This window comes from Rhyacophila brunnea, unplaced genomic scaffold (assembly GCF_057557595.1).
Source record: "Rhyacophila brunnea isolate RB1 unplaced genomic scaffold, BYU_Rbru_1.0 scaffold_28, whole genome shotgun sequence".
Classification (NCBI taxonomy): Eukaryota; Metazoa; Arthropoda; class Insecta; order Trichoptera; family Rhyacophilidae; genus Rhyacophila; species Rhyacophila brunnea.
The window spans coordinates 1,734,369-1,757,104 of record NW_028232945.1 but is presented as its reverse complement, the minus strand read 5'-3'; positions in this window follow the sequence as shown (position 1 = coordinate 1,757,104).

Here is a 22,736-nt window from a genome sequence, read left to right as displayed (position 1 = left end):
TTAACATATATACGTTAAGAAATACAACAAAATCACATTAGTTTGTGATGATAGTTACATATACAGCCATAAAATATTTTAACTATTATGTAGCAAACCTTTCACTATATTTATATGATATATCTACAAGTTGAATATATTATTTATACATAATAGAGCTTTACCAGTGATAATATCTACCTGCTGATTATTTTTTCAATGAAAAACATTGATTAAAAATCAAAAATATTTAAAGGACTAATATGATGTTTCCAAAAAATTTTTTCTCATATAATATTTCTCCATGGTAATCTGATTATAGCACATCTTTGTATAAATATTTGACCCCATAAAGCTGTGGATATCGAAAATAGTGGTCCATGAAAGCAAGCATTAGGCTGAGTATATTAGTTTTACTAAATTTGCGAATAGAAATCTCTATTGCAAACTAAAAATATTTAACAAATTTAATCTTAAATTATAAACTTTTTCGCACCTGTTGCATTATTGATATCTTAATTTAATATCGTAAAAAATTAAAAATTTACATGCAATTTTTTGCATGTAAATCGATGATTTTGGGATTCTTAGACTGGATAAGAATATATTCCCTATACAGTAACATATAAAATGTGCACTTATATAAATATTTTATATAAAAAAAAATTTATGTAATCTTTAATTTTTATCATGAAATATATGTTTGACTCAACTTACTGTCTTATTTTATCATATAATATATAAGCAAAATTGTTAAAAAAATAGTAATTACCAAAATAAAAAACTATTTTTATGTTAAATGAATTAGTTACTATCACATTAATGTATTTGTGCAACTCACGGGTATATTCTTTCTTATTATGAACTCCCTGCACATATCCATATAAATATTATGACAGCAAAAAATTTTATATCATTATTTAAACTGACTTCCATAAAATAATATATTTCATACGAAATGAAAAACAAGAACCGTGATTTCTTGCATTTATTTTACGACATTTATGTACCAAATACGTAAAATATTCAGCGTTATAATTTTACAATCCATATTTAGAAGACTACTAATTTTAAGCCCATGAACATTCCATTACCCTTTTGCTTCTAGCAGTCTAGATGTTATTTTTTCGTATTGTTATCTGAAACGAACTAGCATAAAATAACTAATGAAGACTTTATGCTTTACAATAGACTTTTATAAACAATGAAATTTGAAAAAATACATTTTTTGATTTTATTTTCTATTTTTCGCACATAATAAATTTATCTCTTGATCTATTTAAAAGTACAAAATCACAATTTAATAATTTGCAAAAGTACTTTGATCAAATATACATGCATTAGAATTGGGTAATTCTGTGACTAATTAAGGCGTTAGAACTATTTGAAATTTGGTTTTATGTACTGGCACATCTAATGATATTTATATATTTGTACAAATAGTCTGGGCTATTTTAGTCATATACTAGAGGATAAAAAGACATTATTATACCAAATAAAGTCGAATTATTACATAAAGGATTTTTTATTATACAGAAAATACTTTGAAAGGCACATATTTTCATGCCAATTTACATAAATAGAGCATCAATGAAGATAGATTATGGTAAAGTTTTAAAGATGCATTAAGTTGTGGGTAATGTTCCCAATAGGCTTTCTATGTCTCAGCAGATTTCACAATAAAAATAAAAAACTTAAACAGCAAATAAATATATTTTATATAGCGGAAAAAATATAATAATTCTTATTATCCCGAGTCATTTTTGTATTTATTATCTTTTTTTATACAATAAAAGCATATTTTTGTATTTGGTGACTAATATCATGAAATTTATTACAATAATAAGTCATAAAACAATAATCACATCTAATGATCCCGCAAAAAAAAACATAAAAACTATTCATACTAGCAAGAGATACCAATGTTATATAAATTTCCGAAATTATCCACATGTCAAGCAAATATTACTCAACAAATAAAATCTTAAATAAGAAATATATTTTAAGAGTTTTATAGCCATATATTTAGGCTGAATAACGAATATCCACTGCTGTATAAAATCAAATTAAACGTAAGAAAAATGAAAAATGGTTATTGATATCAAACAAAAACATTATAAATTTGAATGATCGATTCTATACAGAAGCAAGCACAAAAATATGATATAATAACCACTGAGAGTAATTATTATATATTTTATAAATGATAAATATTGATTCTATAAATTCAACTAAAAAGTGAATTTCATCTTTCGAGTTAATTTTAAGGTTAACCGGGTGATTGGAACAAATACTATGTTGGATTAAAGTCGTTTCTGGTTCTAAATTTCAATTAGAGAGATAAATTAAAAAAGAATCAAATTTTGAAATAGTATCGCTACACCAAAAAAAAATATTTGATTTTTATTTGTCCTTTAAATTTATAGAAATGCTTATACCATTTTTTGATTTGAAGAAATCAAATTTAACCTGTAAAAACTAGAACTTTTTATCACAAAAATTGATTATTTTGAATAGTACATCATATAAAACTAAAATCTTCATTATATTTTTGATTTTCTTTTAAAAGATGACTGTCATAGACATTTTCTAAATACGAATCATATAAGATAAGATTAACTGGAATATCATAAATAATAAGACATCAAAATTTCCTATGATTAAGCTCGGATAACTAAAAGTGGTATAAATAAAAACATTTTTGCATGTATTGAAATCATAATTTTAATAAAAATAAATTGAGGAGCCTTGAAAATGATTGCATCAAGATAACATCATTTGCTTTTGAAAAAAAGATTTACAATTACAGAATCAGAGTAATGTATTGCGATATAATCTGGTTGGCTCATAAAAAATACACTATGATTTATATCAATGATTTGGCAAATACAGCTGAAACTGAGGCGTGTGGATCTTATAAATACCAGAGTAATATACTTCATTGATAAACTTTTGAAGGGGAAGGTATTCAGAGGAAGATTTTTTTGTTTAAACGGAAAGAAGTATTATAGGCTATTACAAGATACTTGAATATACATAAGTAACAAAGGTAGAAAATACATGAAAATATATTGATTATACTTGAGCAAAGATTAATATGGTATGTTTATCTAGATGTCTTGACTTTTGCTTGCTCTAAATAATATATTTAAACCACACCCAATATTAAATTCAATTAATTATCTATAACAAAAGTAATGATTGGCTTCTGAATGTTGTGATTTAAATTATAATGGATGAAGGGTAATAAAATAAAATATTCACATAAATAAGTTTATTTTGTGACTGTGATTTATTTATTTACGACTATGTTTTGTTTGCACAGCTTGTATTTATTCATTAAAACGTATTTTTGCTGTATAGAAATATTCGCTCGATGTTTCTTTGCTTATTTTCAACTTTGCAACTTTTTTTCATTTCTGTTCACCTTTAAGACACATAATGTAATTTTTCCTACAAAAATATTTTTCTGATTCTGTTAGCTTTTATATTTCCTTTTAGTGCTTAGAATATTTTTTAAGCACACGTCTTTGTGGTCAATGCCTCATTGTATTATTGTTGTTCGGCATTCGTGAATTGGATAAAATCCATTTCTACAAATCAAGTAAACCGCTTTTATTTTTCAATGCTAATAATACGGAATTTAGAGAGTTTAAAAAGAAAAAACTGCGATCGAAATATTTTGATTATCTTTGTTATCTTTGATCTCCTTTTTATCATTATTTTCCCCTTTCGATTCTAAATTTTCTCTATAAATCTCAAAAATCACAATCCCATTAAAAAGCCACAAGATGAAGATATCAAAGCACAATTTTGGCGTGAATCGCTCATGTATTTATTTACTTTCTACTATCACTATTTATTATATAGTTAGAATCATAATACCTGCCCGCCCTTTGAGTTTAACGAATCGCAAAATATCAGAGCATGAAATGACTTATGAAATAAATAAGAGGATAAAAGAAATCACGCCAACACCACAAAATCACGAAAAAAAATCACAAATCTTAAGCGAACTAGAAATAAAATCAAAAAAGACACCATCACCAAAACAAGCTTATCTGATATCTAGGTTGTACTATACATGCCATGACGATCCGGAATTTGCATATTACGTGCTTACTATGGATACAAACGATCCATTAATTTATTTTCTTAAGGAGTTTCTCAGTCATATAATTTATTCCGAAGAAAAAACAATTGAGTTACAAGATTATCACGATGAGCTTATAAATGGTGATACTTTGAAAAATCTTTATATTGGCAGCAAAAAATTCTTGGAGCTCGTAAAAGAGAATAATTCTAATGTTGGCTTCATTGAAGAGCTACTAGCAAATGAGTTCATACGATCCATTAGATTACATTTTCAGAAAATCCCGGTAGTATATTTACCAGATGGTTACATGAACAAAATCGAATCACTTATGTCTAGACGCAGTGAATAGGATGAAAATTCTGATTCTGATAACATTACTCATCCTACAACATAATGTCCCATATGCAATAAATATCGTAAAAAAATGAATCATATAAACTACTAAGTTCATTATCTAATTAAATCTACTGCGGAAAATTCTTATTTTTAATACATGTCACGTACACAATTAAAACCAAAGATAAAATATTTCAATGAACAAATTTTATTAATTTTAAAAAAATTTTATAATAATTAAATTTTGAGATAATGTAAAAAAAACGATATTTTAAACTCCAAACAAATGTAAATTTTATTCTAAAGAACTTGCCTAATTTGCAGCCATGGTAGCTATAGGCGTCTTTCCTCTCCGCTTTATTATTTTGCAATAGTGTAAATATATTATTGACATAAACCGAGTTTAATAAAAGATGTGGCTTTTTTTTGCATCATATGTGACCTTTTGTGTTATTACACAGACATCTCAAAAATTTTCAGCATTATAAACCAAATACACAAATACCTTGTTTTCAAAATAGAAATAATCAAGATATGGGTCGTTCATTTTTTTTCTGAAATATTACATGACGGAGTTGTATTTACGTTGCTTAAACTACGCTTAATTTCAAATGTTTTTTATATTCAATTATAAAACGTAGGCATGAATCAAAAAAAAGAAAATTTATTTGATGATGCTGGTTGGAATGTTTAAATTAAATTCAAAAACGTGCTAGCATTTTTGCGGTTCTTTTAATTTCAGCATACAGGCTTCGATTCGAATGAAAGTAGCTACATAAATTAATTAAAAGTGAATAAACCGCCACAAATTGCGATATAATTTCAGAATCAAAGGTTTTTTTTTGTACGTAATTAATACCATTTAAATAACTCTGAACACCAAATTTCGCAATAAAATTGGGAATGGGTTTAACAAGTTTTTTTGTATTTCATGGACTCGGTCTGGTTGAATTTTTGTTAATTTGTGTATTTATATGCCAAAATTTGCATTTACTTTTAGCATAAGTAAAATATTGCACGCTTTTAATTTTATATATAATATATTATTTTTACTTTCAAAAAGTTTAAGAACCCAATAAATATTTTTATTGTCAATTAAGCAATATTATAACAATTAAAGGATTATTCATTCTAAACCGAATCTAATATTTAGTTATTAGATTCTTAGAGGTCACAAATTAGAAAATGTCGACGATCACTATAACAGTTACATTCCTTATGCTTTTTCGTGATTCACAGAAAATAGTCATTCATGAAGGATAAATTCACTATAAATGTTATATAATAGAAATGAAATGATAATATTTTTTTTGTGCATTCTAGATTTATTAAAATAATTTGGAATTCATGGTGTTTTCCATACTTAACATAAAAAGAGAAAAGTTGATTTAAAATATAATATGGTTAAAACACCTTTTATAGGTATAAATGTAAACAGCCAATATTCTTTACCTAAAGAGTTATCGAAACATTGACTATAATAATATAAAACATAGCACCTGATATCAAGAATAAATTTACCATATTTTCTTTAAATTATTTTATTCTACGTATGTATATGTTGGGGTGTATTTTTTTCTGGTTTATGAATTCTTATCAACACTGGGTAATTAACTAACAACATAAAAAAATGCCAATTTTTATAGTAATTTAAAGCAAAAACATAAATTAGTCTAAATCTTATTTTAGAAATAAGAAAATGTTGAATGAATATGCTTTTATTGTTTTTGAACGCAGCTAAGTTTACCAATGGCTTTAAAAGCTACAAAAATAGTTTTTGTGATTATAACTATAGGTATATGAACTATGGTGAGATAAATACAAATCTATCATATCTATTAGAAAAGATACATGGTTGTGCAAATTCAAAGATTACACCTAGGTATTGTCAAAATTTGTGTTCTTTTCTTCCAAAAGACGCCTCCAAAAGAATATTTGCGAATTTTTTGAAATAAATTAAAGATCCGCTGATTAACAAGTAAGGTAAAGAAACAAATAATATTACTTTATAGCAAGAAAACAGTGGGTATGGGTGTTCTTGAATACATTATTTAAGATGATGGGACAATGCAAAAATATATGGTTAAGTTTCATTGAGGATATGTCCAATATATCAGATCTTAGCTTTAATTATTATGGTCACAAGAGAATCACTTAGCAAAATATTTGCTATATTTGTTCCGAATGGAATTAAATAAACCCTAAAGAATGCCATTTAGAGGGTGATAGATAATATATGCAGATGGATGAAAATCTTATTATTATAATACGTAAAATAAGTATATACACCATATGTTTGCAACTATCTATAATTTATTACATCCCGATTCACATTTTATGCTCAAAATAAAAAGTCTTAAACAAAAAGCGATGTTCGGAATTAAAAAGGAAAAGGTTTGCTGAAAAAAAGCTTAACGACAATGGTTAAAGGCATGGGTGTTTTTTTGACAATAATAAATATAAAGAGATTTAGCTGCACCAGACTTAATTAAAATCAAGAATAAACTCTTATTGATTTATATAAATATAATATTGATGCCATATTGATTTTCTAAAATTTTAACAAAATAATACATCATATTGATTTTGGATCTTTGTTAAAGAAATGATCGGATAAGGAAAGTTTTAGCAAAAAAATCAATTTACTACCATCCAGCAAATAAATAAATATTATATTTTAAAAGATAAGAACTTGAGAAAGGACTATCGAGTATTTAAATTTTATCGGGGAAATGGTTATATCTAAATAAGACACTTTTCATCGGTAAAGAAATTTCAATGGGCAGAGCTGCTATATACAAAATGAAAGTGGTGAATAAGGTGCACTTATCATCAAAAACGTAAACATAAATGCCAATTATGACTTAGACAATCTATTGGGTTGAAGCAGAGAGAAATTTTATGTGTAAAATAAAAGATAAACATCCACATAAAAACTTTCCAGCATCTAATAAAAAATTGATAATTAACATAGCCGGAAATCAATCTGGGTTAAAATGTATATCGCTAAGAAAAAATAAGAAGAAAGAACTGTTTTATGCTGGATATAAATATGTTCTTTGGAGAAAAATCAAAATAATAACACTTTGGAGAAGCATATAAAAAAGTAGACCACCTAAAAAGAAGATGTAGAAAAATACTTGGCTTGGCTATACATGTTGCAAGACGAAGTTCCGGGATGCCAGCACTTATCTGCTCAATTAAATAAGAGTTTTAAAAATCGAGTAAAAAATTAAAAAACACTGATAAAAGAATATATAGAACAGGAAACAGAGAAATTAAGGTTATTACATAATTACAACGAATAAAAAATTAGAAAACACTGATTAAAGAATTAATAGAACAGAAAACAGAGAAATTAAGGTTATTACATAATTACAACGGATAAAAAATTATCACATAGTAGATCAGCCATATTCGCCGTCAATAAGAAGAAGAGCTTGTTCCAGATAATTGGAAAAAGTGTATTTATAATCTGACCAATGCTGTAAATAAGAAAATACGATATAATATAAAATGAATCTTTATTATTTACAAATGTAGAACTCAAATAATGCAGTACATAATAACTTGATGAGGTGCTTTAAAAATACCATAAGTCGTATATTAAGGAGTTGGGAATGTCAACTGAAGCAGAAGCGAACTTATAAACAAAGGGATTATGTAATAAACAGTAACTAATAAGTCTTGTGAGAAGAAGATGCATCGAATAAGATTGACCAGATGACTCAATGGAAATAATATCAGCGCAATCTGTTCTATATAGCCATCATAAGTTTTGCATGAATAATTATAAAAAGTTAAAAATCCAATTGGCGCATAATTAAAATCAAAACAACTACGACCTTAAAGTAACAGATTCAATAAAATTCAATCGAATATTTTTTAGTATGTTAATTATTTTTTATATTTAAATTGTTATTAAGTAAGTATAGGGTGGTATGGTTGAGTGGTTTACAAGTCGGACCCCAGTGTGATGGGTCGAAGGTTCCACTTCCACCCATCCACTTATTTCCGAAACGAATTTACTCTAAAGAGAAACACCAAAGGGGGCGGCCAATGAATAATAAAAAAAACCAAAAAACACTCACACTCCATGAGAAATAGATGGTTGCTGTGTAAGTCGTTGAGCCTTGCCTATAGTATGGAAAAAGATCCCACACCTTTTAGCAAGGATATAGGCAGTGTAGAGTGTGGTTGTAACTTGTAACTCTTAGGGATGAACAGTAGACAGAATCTCATTCCCTCCACATAATGACTGCCGCCTATGAAAAAGGGCCTAATCCACGGCAATTACGCGTGAAAAGAAGTGAAGGGGGAGTCCCACGGAGATACGCAGGAGTTAAGCAATAGTTCCTATTAATATAAAGCGAACTTCCTAAAAAGTAATAGAAGTAAAACATAAATAAATATAGTAAATTCGATTAGTATTTTAAAAATCACTAAGTTCAACCCATTTTAACATGTTTTTATTTAATTTGTTTATTTTCGGCTGGCCTCGGGTATTTCAGATTTTTTATAGAGATTAATTTTCTCACAGGCCAAGGTTATATAAAATTGTTTCAAAAGTGGGCCTATATTATCCAAGAATATCTTTTTATTCTTTTTGAATTTCAACAACTCTGTTTTAAATTTTTCACAATCAGAATCTTTATCGCCTTTCGATTCATAAAAAATATATTTTGTGCCTGTTTTTATGACTATTGGGTGGATGATAAATGCGTGGCTTTCACAATCAATCATATATTTAGGTATTGAAAGTCCCTGCTCACTCAGATAATGATAAAATTGTTGCAAAAATTTTGTGCGAGGCTCAATCTTGAAAAACTTTGTAAACAATTCTAAATTCTTGATTTCTTTATAATCCTCAACGGAAATCAACGCATCTTTGTAATCCAAAAAAACCCCTTGTGTGCATTTATCATTAACTATAAAAAAATCATATTTGTGTTTAAAATACGTATTATTATCGATCCATTGTGAACCATCGTGTTCTGTAATTTCTACTTCAGCTATTTTAGCTAATATTAACTGTACCCTCTCGTTTTGACATTCAGAAATTATTTTAGAAATGGTTCCTTTGTTAGCGTAGTATCCGTTTTTCTTTTTCGGTTTTAAACAATAAAATAATTTACTGTTCAGCTGTTCGAATATCTCTGGTTCACTAATGATTTGTTGTATAGTAATGTTTATTTCTTCAAGTTTTTCATTCAATTCTTTACTTTCTAATACCTCATCGTCAAAATTGAAATTTTCAGAGTCATTTCTTTTTGTTGCAGAAGGTTTATCATTACTTAAAAAGTTTCTCAATTTCTCTAATTGATCAGTGGAAATTTTAATTTCGCTTGGAATAAAGTCGAGTTCGCTTGCTGCAAAATAATCTTCTTCTTTCATTCCATTATTTTTTACAATGCTTTTATTAATCTTTAATGATTTCGGAACTTTCGAAATTGTTTTCTTATTGTCGTTTATTATTTCTTGTTCTTTGGAAATTATATTACTATTAATCCCTTCGGGTAATTTTATTATTTTCCCATCGGGTATATTCGCATTCGCTGAGCTTTTCAATTTTTCTAGTGTTTCCTTTTCTAATTCTTCAGCTTCCTTTTCTAGTTCTTCAGCTTCCATTTCTATATTCGTATTTTTTGCTTGTTCTGCTTTATTTTTTAATTCATTTGCCTTCGTTCTTAGCAAGACTATTTTAGCCGTTGACTGCTCTATTGTTTCTTGTGACGGTTTCAGTTCTTGTGCTCTAAAATATTTTTTTATTTTTTCTAATTCTAGCTTTAGTTGTTCTAGATTTATCTTTTGATCTTTTTTAAGTTTCGCAACCTCTCTTCCACCGTTTTTCAATTTTTCTGATCGATTTTCTTCCCCTGGTAGCCCTTTCGCTTCCTCTTCTAATTCTTTAGCTTTTTCCTCTACTTCTTTAGCTTCCTTTTTGATATGCATATTTTGTGCTTTTTCCGCTTCCTGTGCTAATTTATCCGCCCTCGTTCTTAGCATGACTATTTCAAATATTATCTGTTCTATTATTTCTTGATTCAGTAGTTTAGATTCTTCTGCTTCAATTACCTTTTCTAACCTTACTAATTCCAGATTTAAATTTTCTAGATTTTTCATTTGATCATTCCAAACTTTTAATAACTCGCTTTTCAATTTTTCTAATTTATTTGCTTCCTCTTCTAATTTTAGTTTCACTTTTGCTAAAAATTCGAGATCAAGTATTGATTGTTCTATTATGTCCGGTTCCATTGTTTTTTGATCTGGTCTTGTTCCGTCTTGGTTTTCATGTTCTATTCTTTCCCCTTCTTCTTCAATTAACTTATTAAGTCGTTCATATTTCAGATTCAGCTGTTTTTTATTTTCTAAATTTATATTTATATCTTTGATAATTTTTGATAACTTACTTGATTCTCCACTTTCTAATTTTTCTTTTTGTTCCTGTTCCTGTCGATTTGATGGATCTTCAATATTCGCCTTTTGTAGTCGCTTCGCTTCCGCTTCTAGTTGTATTGCTTTTAGTTTTAGTTGTTTAGCTTCTTCTTCTATATTCGTATTTTGTAGTTGTTTCCCTTTTTCTTCTAGACTATTCGCTTCCTCTTCTAGTACTTTCAGTTCTACCATTGCCAGTTTTAGTATGCTCTGTTGCATTCTTTTCTGTTCTAGTGGTTTTGTTTCCTTCTTCATTTCTTGTTCTAGCCGTTGAAGATAACCTTTATAATGGTGAAGTTCCTGTTCCTTTTCTTGTTGCTCTTTTTTTAGTCGCTCTTTTCTTAGTCGTTCTTTTTCCAGTTGCTCTTTTTCCAGTTGCTCTTTTTCCAGTTGCTCTTTTTCCAGTTGCTCTTTTTCCAGTTGCTCTTTTTCCAGTTGCTCTTTTTCCAGTTGCTCTTTTTCTAGTTTCTCTTTTTCTAGTTTCTCTTTTTCTAGTTTCTCTTTTTCTAGTTTCTCTTTTTCTAGTTGCTCTTTTTCTAGTTTCTCTTTTTCTAGTTGCTCTTTTTCTAGTTTCTCTTTTTCCAGTTGCTCTTTTTCTTGTTTCTCTTTTTCCAGTTGCTCTTTTTCCAGTTGCTCTTTTTCCAGTTGCTCTTTTTCTAGTTTCTCTTTTTCTAGTTTCTCTTTTTCTAGTTTCTCTTTTTCTAGTTTTGAATGTTCAGCGTTCATTTCGATTTTCGAACTGTCGCTTGGTGTAATATTTAACTCATCTGTAGGCGTGTTTTTCAATCCATCTTTTTCTTTTACGTTTCTTTTTTTAAATATGCAAGCTCCAGTTAGACAACCAAATGCTGTAAGCATACCAATGAATGTGTAAATTTTGGGACGATTTTTTATAAATTTTAGATTCATGATTTGATGGGTAAATTTATTATTTATTTAAAGTAGATTTAATCATTATTTCTTTACAACAACCAATTACATTCCAGATGACTAAAATAGAAAATTTAAAAATCAGATTATATTCAATTAATATACATCGAATTTTGAATTACTGCTAAAGAATTTTCAAAAATTATGGTGTCTTATAAATATCATTTTCTATTTTTGTTAAAATTTCAAATATTTGAACTTTAAGTTGATTTTTTTATTGATCGATTGGATTCTTAATTATTTTTGGTCTTTTCCATGATTTTCGTGATGTTCTTAATTATGAATGTAATTTTATTGAAAATACATCTTTGGAGAATTTTCATACCAAACAATTTTTCTAAAACTTTTATGGTTCAATTATGTCACACTAAAAATAATGCTCTTTTAATTCAGAATTCTTCCAGGAGTATAAAGATGATCCGTAATGATCTATTTTATAAAAAATGATTATCTAACGATTGCTCAAATTTTAATCATTATCGAAAGCGGAGATCTTCAATCTAAGACTAAAGACGCATATTCTTCATATTTTTTTTGTAATAGTGTACAATAAAATCAAAAATTGTAATAAGAATAATAAATCGCTATAAAAACTATGAATCGCATTCATTATATATATTATTCATATAATAAAATAAAAATACAAGGATACACTCGAAAAATATTTTCATTTCATTAAATTTTGTTTTTATGATTTTAAACTAATCTTTTTGTGGACTGTTCTTATTATTTTTAGTGAATATATGTGTCAAACCTAAAAACACATCATGGATGAGAAGCGATCAGTGGCAAGCTATATAAAAATATTCTTTAAATCTATCATTTATATGGTAAATATCATATCCTTTTCAATATATTAACGCTGTTATCACCAAATTTCGACTTTTATAAATTTTGGAATATTTGTAAAGTGTATTATAAATTTGATATATTTTATAAGTGCGTTAAAAAATTGATTTTTAATCAAAAAATATTAACGTTGTTGATCACTTCAATCGGGCCACCGCTACGGTAAGCAACCTATCATACCAGTACTGGCTTTAATTGTTTGCACTTCCTTTCTCAAATATATTCTGCTTTTCAACACCTATATTAAGTGTATGTTTATTGCTGAAAGCTTTCTCTTACTGTGTTCCGGTCTAACAGTTTTTGCTGTATACCTACAGCTAGACAGCATTAATTGACAGTTTGGTAATTTTCGTTTCCCTTGCGTGTGAAAGATTGAAATCTTAAATCAAATAAATTTGAGGATGATGTTAAATATTCGCACACTCAACCATCGCCACTATAAATCTTAATAAATTTTAAATTGGCTTGTGGAAAAATCTTGGATTGCTTTAAAAGACTGTAAATGATACTTATCGAAACTTTCAAATCTTATAAACCATTCTCATTATATCTTATTAATTTAAGACCTATTAATTTGACTGCTAATAGCAACCCCTTTCCTTTGTATAGGAACAAATATCGGCTTTCCTTGATATTCATAAGAATCTAAATAACTAAATATGGTGTTTGGAACTCTATCATAACATTTTATGATTCATGATACTACTTCTTTTCTAAATTTAAAAAATCATCGTTAATTGATCATATTTTCTACATTCCTAGGCTATCTATATATTTCTTTATTTCTATTAATGTCACAATGTTTAAATTTTATTTAAAAAGAAAAATATACCCGGAAATGATATAATTAAATGTTTTTATATACTACCTAATTCATTACAGCTTGTTGTTTTGCATCTTTAAGAATCATAATTACCATAAATTTAGAAGTATCTTTGATTTAATATTATTTAAATGATATTTATCAAGGATTTTATCGATGTCTTATATAATGGTGATTTAACAGTGTTAATTCAATTGTATTTATGTCTGGTTTGATATTGTAAATTTCTTGCTCTTTTCTTATTATAAACCTTTAAAACTCGCCTAAAGAATATACTTGTTTAGTATATCTATTTTTTTTTTGCAAACACATATTAAATTTTGAAAGATTCACCCCGATTCTAAATAAAGATTGCGCTATTTTTATAGCAGTAAAGTTTTTGTGTAATAAAAACATCTGAAATGCAACTTTTTATCAATAATAATATTTTTAACATATATTTATATATTTATTTCAATATAATTAGGCTATTTGTTGGGCGTTTTATATAATTTCAGAAGGCATTATAACTAAAATATGGTTTATTTTAAATTTTTACATTTTTTCATCTGAATAAAATAATTTATTTCATGTAGTCACATCATATATATACTCTTCTCTTTCTTCTTTTCAATACCCCCTCTCTGCTCAAGGCCATCCAGTTCAAGAGTTTACAATAATCCGATAGTTTATATTTATACATCGACTTTTTAGGAATTTCAGCTCTTAGAGGTACATTTTATTGTGTTGCTACTTCATTCCATATTATGGCATATAGTATAATCTTTGTTCTACACTTGTAGGATTATGACAATTTAGATGCAGATAAATCATATTTTATATGTTCCACATTTTTAATTAATATCCTAAAAAAATATATTATCAGGAATTTATCAAGACCGAAACCCAATAAAAAATCCTTACATGTTACTTCAAAAAAATTATGCTATAAATACAGTAATTTTAATAAGATAAACAAAATCACAGGCATAAAACTACCTAAGTTGCACAGGTCGACTTTAAATTGTCAAAAAACAGCCTTAATAAATAAAAGATATAAAATTCATAAGGCACAAAAAATAAAAATGAGGATCAATAATTTTTCAATACATTTGAGCCGCATGTGAGAGCTTTATAGATGTAATTAAAAGCTTTTTTGTTGCTCATAATACAATAAAATGTAAATTTCCACGCGTCAACACGTAAAAGGGTCGTAAAAAGAATACTATGAGCAGAGTAAAGAAGCATGAAATATACCATACTAATTTATTCCATGTTTTTTTATTGGTGGGATCACCTGAAAAATATTTATTAACCTTTTAAAGGATTATATAGCTGCATAAAACAATATATTCAGGATGACTTAATAACAATATTTTAATAATCTCGAGCTTTCTCGTAAAAACCCTTATGTTTTTAATCTGATTACATTAGAGAAAAAAATAATATTTGCATATATTATATATAGATTCATTTTTCTTGATAAATCTTCAATCACTCGTAATGTGATGAGTATATTGTATATTTTGGCTGAAAATAGAAATTAAATACTTAAGCATACGGAAAAAAGTAGACCTTTTTTATCGAATATATTCTCGTCTATTTATTGGACATTATTTTATGAATATCTAATTTTTTCAGAACTGACTTCAAGAAACAAGTATTATTCTATTCTAGATGAGAATTGTATCATTTAATGCTACTCAATGTCATTAAATAAACACAAAAAGAGGAAATAAATAATAAGTTTTTGCGCGATATTTAGACACCTATAATCATTAAAAAGAAAGTTATTAGGAAAAAAAAAATTTTATTATAATTTTATCTGAGAAAAATTTAAAAAAAAATTCGCATATATCATGTACATCAGAAATATAAATGTATTTTCTTTGCATAAAAAGTATAAAAAAACAGAAATATCACATCAAAGCGAATAAATAGTGCTCTGTTACGTATAAAATAGATTAAAATTAGAACCATTTGCATAAATGCAAGATAATTTTATTTCCAATGTAATTATTTTGCTTTTATAATTTGATATTAGGCACAAATTTTAACAATTAATTTATAATATTTAACAAAGGTATCCGCAAATTTCTGTTATTATAAAAAAAATCGTTTCTGATAAGTTTATGATACTGCGGGTAAATTTTAAAGCTATAAACATTATTGAAAAGATTTACAAAAGCGATCTGGCACATGTAACCACAAGGCATTTTACTTGGCTAGATCTATTTTTTTTATCTATTCACAAAAAATTTAATTTCAAAATATAAAAAAATTTTGTAAATATAATCACATAATATTAATTTGACGAAAAAGGGTTGTTGATAGACAAAAAAAAATCAAAAGCATGTATAAAAATTCTTCTTTTAAATGAAAAAATTTTTTATATTAATGAATTGTAAATGTATTTATCATAATAAAAACTAAAAGAGTGTTAAAAGCATGAAAGTTTAAAAATTTATATTACCGCCTAAAAGTATCTAGAGTATGACTAAAGAGCATGAATAATGACATAAATCAAAATTTAAAATACAGTATTGACAATTTGCTACAATTTCGTTTTAAATGTAAGTAGTGTCGAATTTATACAAAACTAAACTGCAAATGAAGAAATTAATATCATAAGCCATGATATAATGGCATACATGGTATTTTTTTGTAATAAGTAAATAGTGGCATTTTCTTTAGTGCTTCTTTGTTTTATTAAATTGAAGTGATTTGATATACCTTTAGAAAATTTAAACGAATCATAATATTCTATTTTTGTGACTTTAATATCCTATCTTTCATGTGAAATATCCTTTTAATGCCTGGCTTTCTGAAAAAAAGAATGCTTTCCGGATGACCGTAAATATGAAGAGATGAGGGGAAGAACCCCTATTATATATTTTAAAGAGAACATTGAGTTTTGCTTAATTAATATTAAATAGCTAAAAAAATTTATGCGCTCATAAATAAATAAATAAGATCACTTATGCCTAGCTTACGATGCAAAAAGTGTTTCAAAAATACCAATAAAAAGTCTTATCAGCCATCTTTTTTTCAACATATAAATATCTGTAGCTGGATATGTAGATTTAATACTTCTATTTTTATATTATTAAATATTATGTGGTTGTAATTTTGTGATCTTTTAAAGAATATTGGGCGATATTGAAAGCTTTCTAGTGGGTTATTGAACAAAATTGTTTAATATATATAAAAAAAATTCCGATTCAATTATAATATATAGTAAATAAAGTATATCTTATATAAAAATTATCGATTTAATTTACGAAATTCGGGGTTTTTGACTTGATTTAATGTTTTAAATTTCTTTTCTCTACCACGTACATGTGTTTTAGATCTTGGAATACATATTTATATCTTTTTAAAAATATCTTTCTGTTCTAAATATTTAAAATAAACTATCCGAATTCAATGAAAATCTTTTTCTTGGGTCAATACGTCCCACTTCAATAATAATAAAATTTTTTATAAATTAAAAAAGCCCTGTTTATGCTTTTAAGACAAATAAAAGCAAGTAAAATGGCCCAATAATACCACTAAATCAACGATAGCTTTATTTCTTGCAAACTCTAAACCCCAAGCTTAAAATGACTTATAAATATTTCAAATATTTTTCTTAATAATTTATTATTGTAAGATATTGCACAATAGGTTCATTTCAGAATTTTTAATGTTCCGCATATAATTATTTATATTTATGAAATCGTAACTTGTTAGAATAAATTTCGTGTGATTTTATGTACGATATAATATTACTGTATGTTTTATGCAAGTCTAATTATACGGTTTTATTTTCTATCAAAATATTAACCCATTAAATTTTTCTAAAAAAAATACACCGTTTTTTGATACCAAAAAACAATTACATAAATAAAATATTTGTATTATTTTATAAATTAAAAAAAATAACGATTTAAATATGTTTGGAAAAGTATATTTTGTCTTAGACTGATTATATATTTATTTCTAATTTTATGTCTTTTTATTCATCTGTTTTTTCAATCTATTTTTTATAAAGTTTTTTGTAACCATTAAATACATTTTTATCTGTTTTATATGCATATACAACAAGATATAGTTTTTTTACTGTTTTCAATTTTAAAACATCACCAGTTTCAATTATTTTGCGTAGAAATGCTCAGGAAAAACATTTCGTTTGGAAATTTACTCGTTGGGTCTGATTGCATCTCTTTCTTATGACGCTGAAAATGATTTCAATCTTTATATTTTTTTTTATCTTGAAAATTAAGGGAAAACGAATGATAATGAAAAAAATAAGTATTTTATCCTATATAAAAATAAAGTATAATTTGGCCGTAGAGTTTTAACCATAAATTTTTTTACAAATTGTGTTAATTTCAGTTACTTGCATCAGAAATATTCCAGCCAAAACTAAACGAATCTATAAATCACGAGATAATCTCCTTGTAGATATTTGAAATTAGATTTAGGTCATATAAAAAAGAACAAGAATGCTGTTTTTATTTTGATCCTAAGTATGCTATCTGAGTTATGATGGACACTTTGAAATACAAATTCATCTTTCAGCTTCTAATTGAATGATAAAAAATATAATTTATCCATATAAAAATTCTTAAAAATTATATTTTCTACACAGATAATCATTTTAATGTATTTATTTATGTATAACCTTATTATACTTCTGAGTTGTTCCTATTCATATATAGAAGTATATGGCTCAAAATGTTTATCATTTATTTTTAAGCGATGAATGCATGATGTTTAAAATAAATTAATTCACAAATTTTGTCATATTTTAGGATTACTGTTTTTAAAAAAGAAACCTAAAATGAAGGTATATTATTGATTTAAAAATAGTATATTATATATGATTTATCTAATATTGTACATAATGATAGCATGTAAAACAAGGCATTTTTGTTTGATAATTTTATAAATTGTAATTATATTCATATTAAATTGAGATCATTTGGCTATTTAAATCGAATCTAATGTATTGAGTCTACTGGACTATAAAACATTCTGGGATAGTAAAATAGTAAATCCATTGAGTATTTATTCGCGTAAGATATAGAATGTGAATCTTATTCATAAATTCTTAAGTACACTCATAAAATTATACATCTAAATCAATTAAAACCAGTAAAACAACGGAATGCAATTTAGTATTATATTGTATTTTAGTAAATATATCCACACCCGCATTCCATCTTATTTAAAACTGTAAAATATTGATTTTTGTGCGTATATAAGTCCTGAAAATAACGTTTAGGTATCATTTCTGAGCATGAGGTTTGAATTATGAAGTAAATCAGAAGTATATTTTTTACTTTATTCTATTTTGCTGTTTATGTTTGAAAATGACTAATATGATTTATAAAGGAATGTGAGATTTGTGTATTAAAATACCCTTTTATACTCGAATTTTTTAATTTTTCTAACATTGATGGTTTTTTTAAAAGAAACTAAACAAATAAAAATTATATATTATCTGTTACCTGAGAAATATTGGATTTATCATAAAAAATACATTATATAATTATATATGTATTTTAAGATTTTATTTATTATTTTAGTCAAATTATATCTTTTTTTGAAAAACATACGCTTTGAATGTGTAAAATCGACCAGCTTATTCTTATTTTATGCAATACAAAGATTTTGGGTTTCTTAAGATATAAAATAATAAAATTTTCTAGATAAAACATCTATTAAGTCGCCAAGTTCTTGATTTTTTTAACAATAAATAGTATTAATTTAAAATAAAAATATTTTTATATAGTTTTAAAATTCCTGATTATAATCTCAAATTATCTTTAACCAGTAAATTTATGCAGCGATTTCTAGATTTTATGTACAAAAATGATTCGTTAACAAATACGCAGCTGTTTTTGTATAATAAATAGCCTTTTAGTTTCTATTTTACGTAATTTTGGTTGGTTTTCTATATAATCAATTTGTAATTATTTTTGTATTTACTTTATAATAAAAATAGAGCAAATAAAAAACATATATAATTGAAAGAAAGTAATAAAACTAATTCCAAGTAGCTTTATCACTTCAGTCAAGAAGTATTTCATCCTAGAAATTTTATTGCAGATTTCTCATAAACTAAAAATTTTCAAATTTTTATGCTCAAAATAAACTTATAAAACTTTTTTGGTTCTTTTTTAAGATTTAATCCTTAAATTATGATTAGTTTCCCATATAAAGGTAATATTTTTTCAAAGATATTTTGATCCCATAATTAAATAACTCAATTAAGCATTATAGCATATATCATTTTATTAAAAAAAAATATTAAACCTATCTAAAAAATACATTGATTATTGCTTATAAATTCTATTTATCATTAAATTTTTTTCAAATTTAGTTATTATAGGTTATAAACCATATTGGTATCGGGTTAGATATTCCAGATGGGTATTTAAAGGAAAAACCAAGTTTTATACTACTATATATAAATATCATTTAACAGATAAAGAATGTGAAAAAAATTATATTCGTATATTTTTTTTGTCAATGAAAACCAAATAATATTTTTTAATTTTTATTCATTTATATATTGTTTAGTAATATATGGTGTGAGTAAATATGATTTAAAATTTAAATAGCGTTTAAAATAATTGTGTAGCAATTTAATGCAATAAAAGTTGTTTTATTTAAAACATAACTTCGCATTTTTTTTTCAATAAACTTCCGGGACGTTTATATGATTTTTGTTAATATATATTTATTTCGCTATAAATCACGGTTTTTGATAATTGTTATCACTTTTTATCAATAAAAAAACAAAAGAATAAATTAAAATTATCGGAAATAGATCTCGATGTTTATAGGAACTTATAATATATATTATACATTTTTGGATTGTACGTGGACGGATTTGTATCCCTTACTTTTAAAGTATAAATTTACGATTTTAAATTTGGGGATATTAATTTAATGTCAAATTTTTTGTGTTTTTTATATAAAAAACAATTATTTGGATCGCTTCTCTTTATCTTCCCAATATAAAACTAATTAAATTTCATGCATCCTAGATTGAAATACTTTACCTCTAAACTATTTTTACGATTTCAAAATAATCGAAGTTATATGTATAAAGTTTTTCTAGAATTTTCTTTGCCGCCAAAGATTTACTAAAAATCGTTTTATAGTTTATCGAAAAGCATCTAATTTTGTTTCGCAGATTATGATATTGATATTTATAAATTGTTTTTATTTATCTTACAGATAAATTTATTCGTTTTACCAGTAGCTCATGCGATAATCTGATTGTTTAATAAGCAGAAAAATCAACAACATGACTGCTTGAAGAAAAAAGTTTGCTAAACGAAAATTATTCAAAAACCATATGCATCCTATTAGATGTTGTGAGAAAACTTCATTGAGGATATATTTATAATATAGAAGATTAAATTTTATACCACAAGAATACAATTTTCTTATTTTATAATATTTTATTTTAGAGTGTATTTTGGAAAAAGTGTTTTATAAGCCCTTTCATTTCAAGTAAAAATTATTATATTAAATAATTATTTATATTGTGTGTATGGATCCGCTAAGCCGCCGATTAAATGAAAAGTTTCCATCGATATCCATTAACCTTGGTAAGAAGGCATTTACAACTAATCACTTCCTTTTCATTAGCGATTTTAAGATTTTGTCGAAAGAAGAAAGTAACTTAACACTAATGTCTAATCCGCAACAAAATTCATCGGATGTATCGAAATGGAAATTAATGTCACCAAATCAGCTGCTAAAAATATAAATCGCAAAGATATTGCCACAGTAATAGAAGGAAAAGATGGATAGAAATATCTCGGGACACTGGAAGATTCCAAATCGAGAACTAAACCCGAAAGGATAGATAAAATTAGAAAAGAAATGATAGAAATAGTTAAAAGCATGTGCAAAACAAAACTAAATGGTAAAAACATAATAAAGGCGATAAATAGATATGCAATATCACTGATAAACTACTATGTTGGTTTATTAAAGCTAAACCAGAAGATTTTAGAAAGCTAGATGATGAAATTAGGCGAATACTAATAGAAAATGGAGTAAACTTACAACCATCTAATAAAGAAAGATTATATCTTAAAAAAAATGAACTAGGACGTGGATTAGAAAATATTGTGTTAGAATCCGAAAGAATACTCTACCAACTATATAAAACTCTAAACCAAGAAAAATGACAATCACCCAGAAAAGCCGCAATAATTTAATTTGAAAATAAAAATTCAACTCACATATCCGTAATAAATGAATTCCTTAGAAAAAAATATGGCCTAGTTGACATAGACCTTTCTGCGCTTGAATTAAAACAAAAAGAGAGTTTATTGTGTAAAATACAACAAAAAACACTACATCATAAACTCTTCGATGTTCATAAAAATCCAACGCTTGAAATATTAGGATCCTCAAAGTGGCTACAATATAGAAATATCAGACCATTAGAAAAGGCGAGATTTTGCTCTATTCAGCATAGAAACGTATTCTTTCAAGATCAGATCAAGGTGCCCGCACTGTAACGACTCAATTAAAACTGTCGACCACTTAGCAAGCAGATGTAAAAAAATGCTTGGCCATGACTATACAAGAATACACAACGAGATTGTAAGATGCCATTACTTTATGTTGGCAAGAAAATACAATTTCTAAAAAACCAAGAAAATCTGCAGACACTCTGCACTAGAAATAATGGAAAACGAATTCGCGAGATCAAAGTGGATACAACAATTAAAACAACATCAAGTTATCGAATGAAAGACCTGATATTTAAGCATATGACAAAACGAAAAAATGCATTACTCTGAATGAAAATGGCGTGACAAGTATTGACAACATAAACATAATTGAAAACGAAAAATTTTAGAAATATGACCTTCTAGCATCTGAACTATCATAAATATACAAATGCAAGACAAAAATTATTTCATATGCTATAACATGGGACGGGGTGGTGACACGATATCATAAAAGGTCCTGAAGAAACTAGATAGAGGCATATATACAAACCTTGGGATTGAGAAAAACCCTTGAATTAATAGATCTCGAAAGAAGGTGTGGTATTGAAGAAGACTTTGAAGAAGAGAAGATAGATGAAAATATAAATACGCTGTGTGTACAGAGAATCAATCAAGCTGTGCCTGAGAACAAAAACTAAAATTACGACTTAAATATGGCCCATAAATAAAAATTTACTTATTATATTGTGTGCATGAAGCGGTAAATTGATATAAAGGGTGGTTTATTTCTCTATTTTATCATTTTATTGTGAAATGTTCATAGTTTCAATCGACTTTT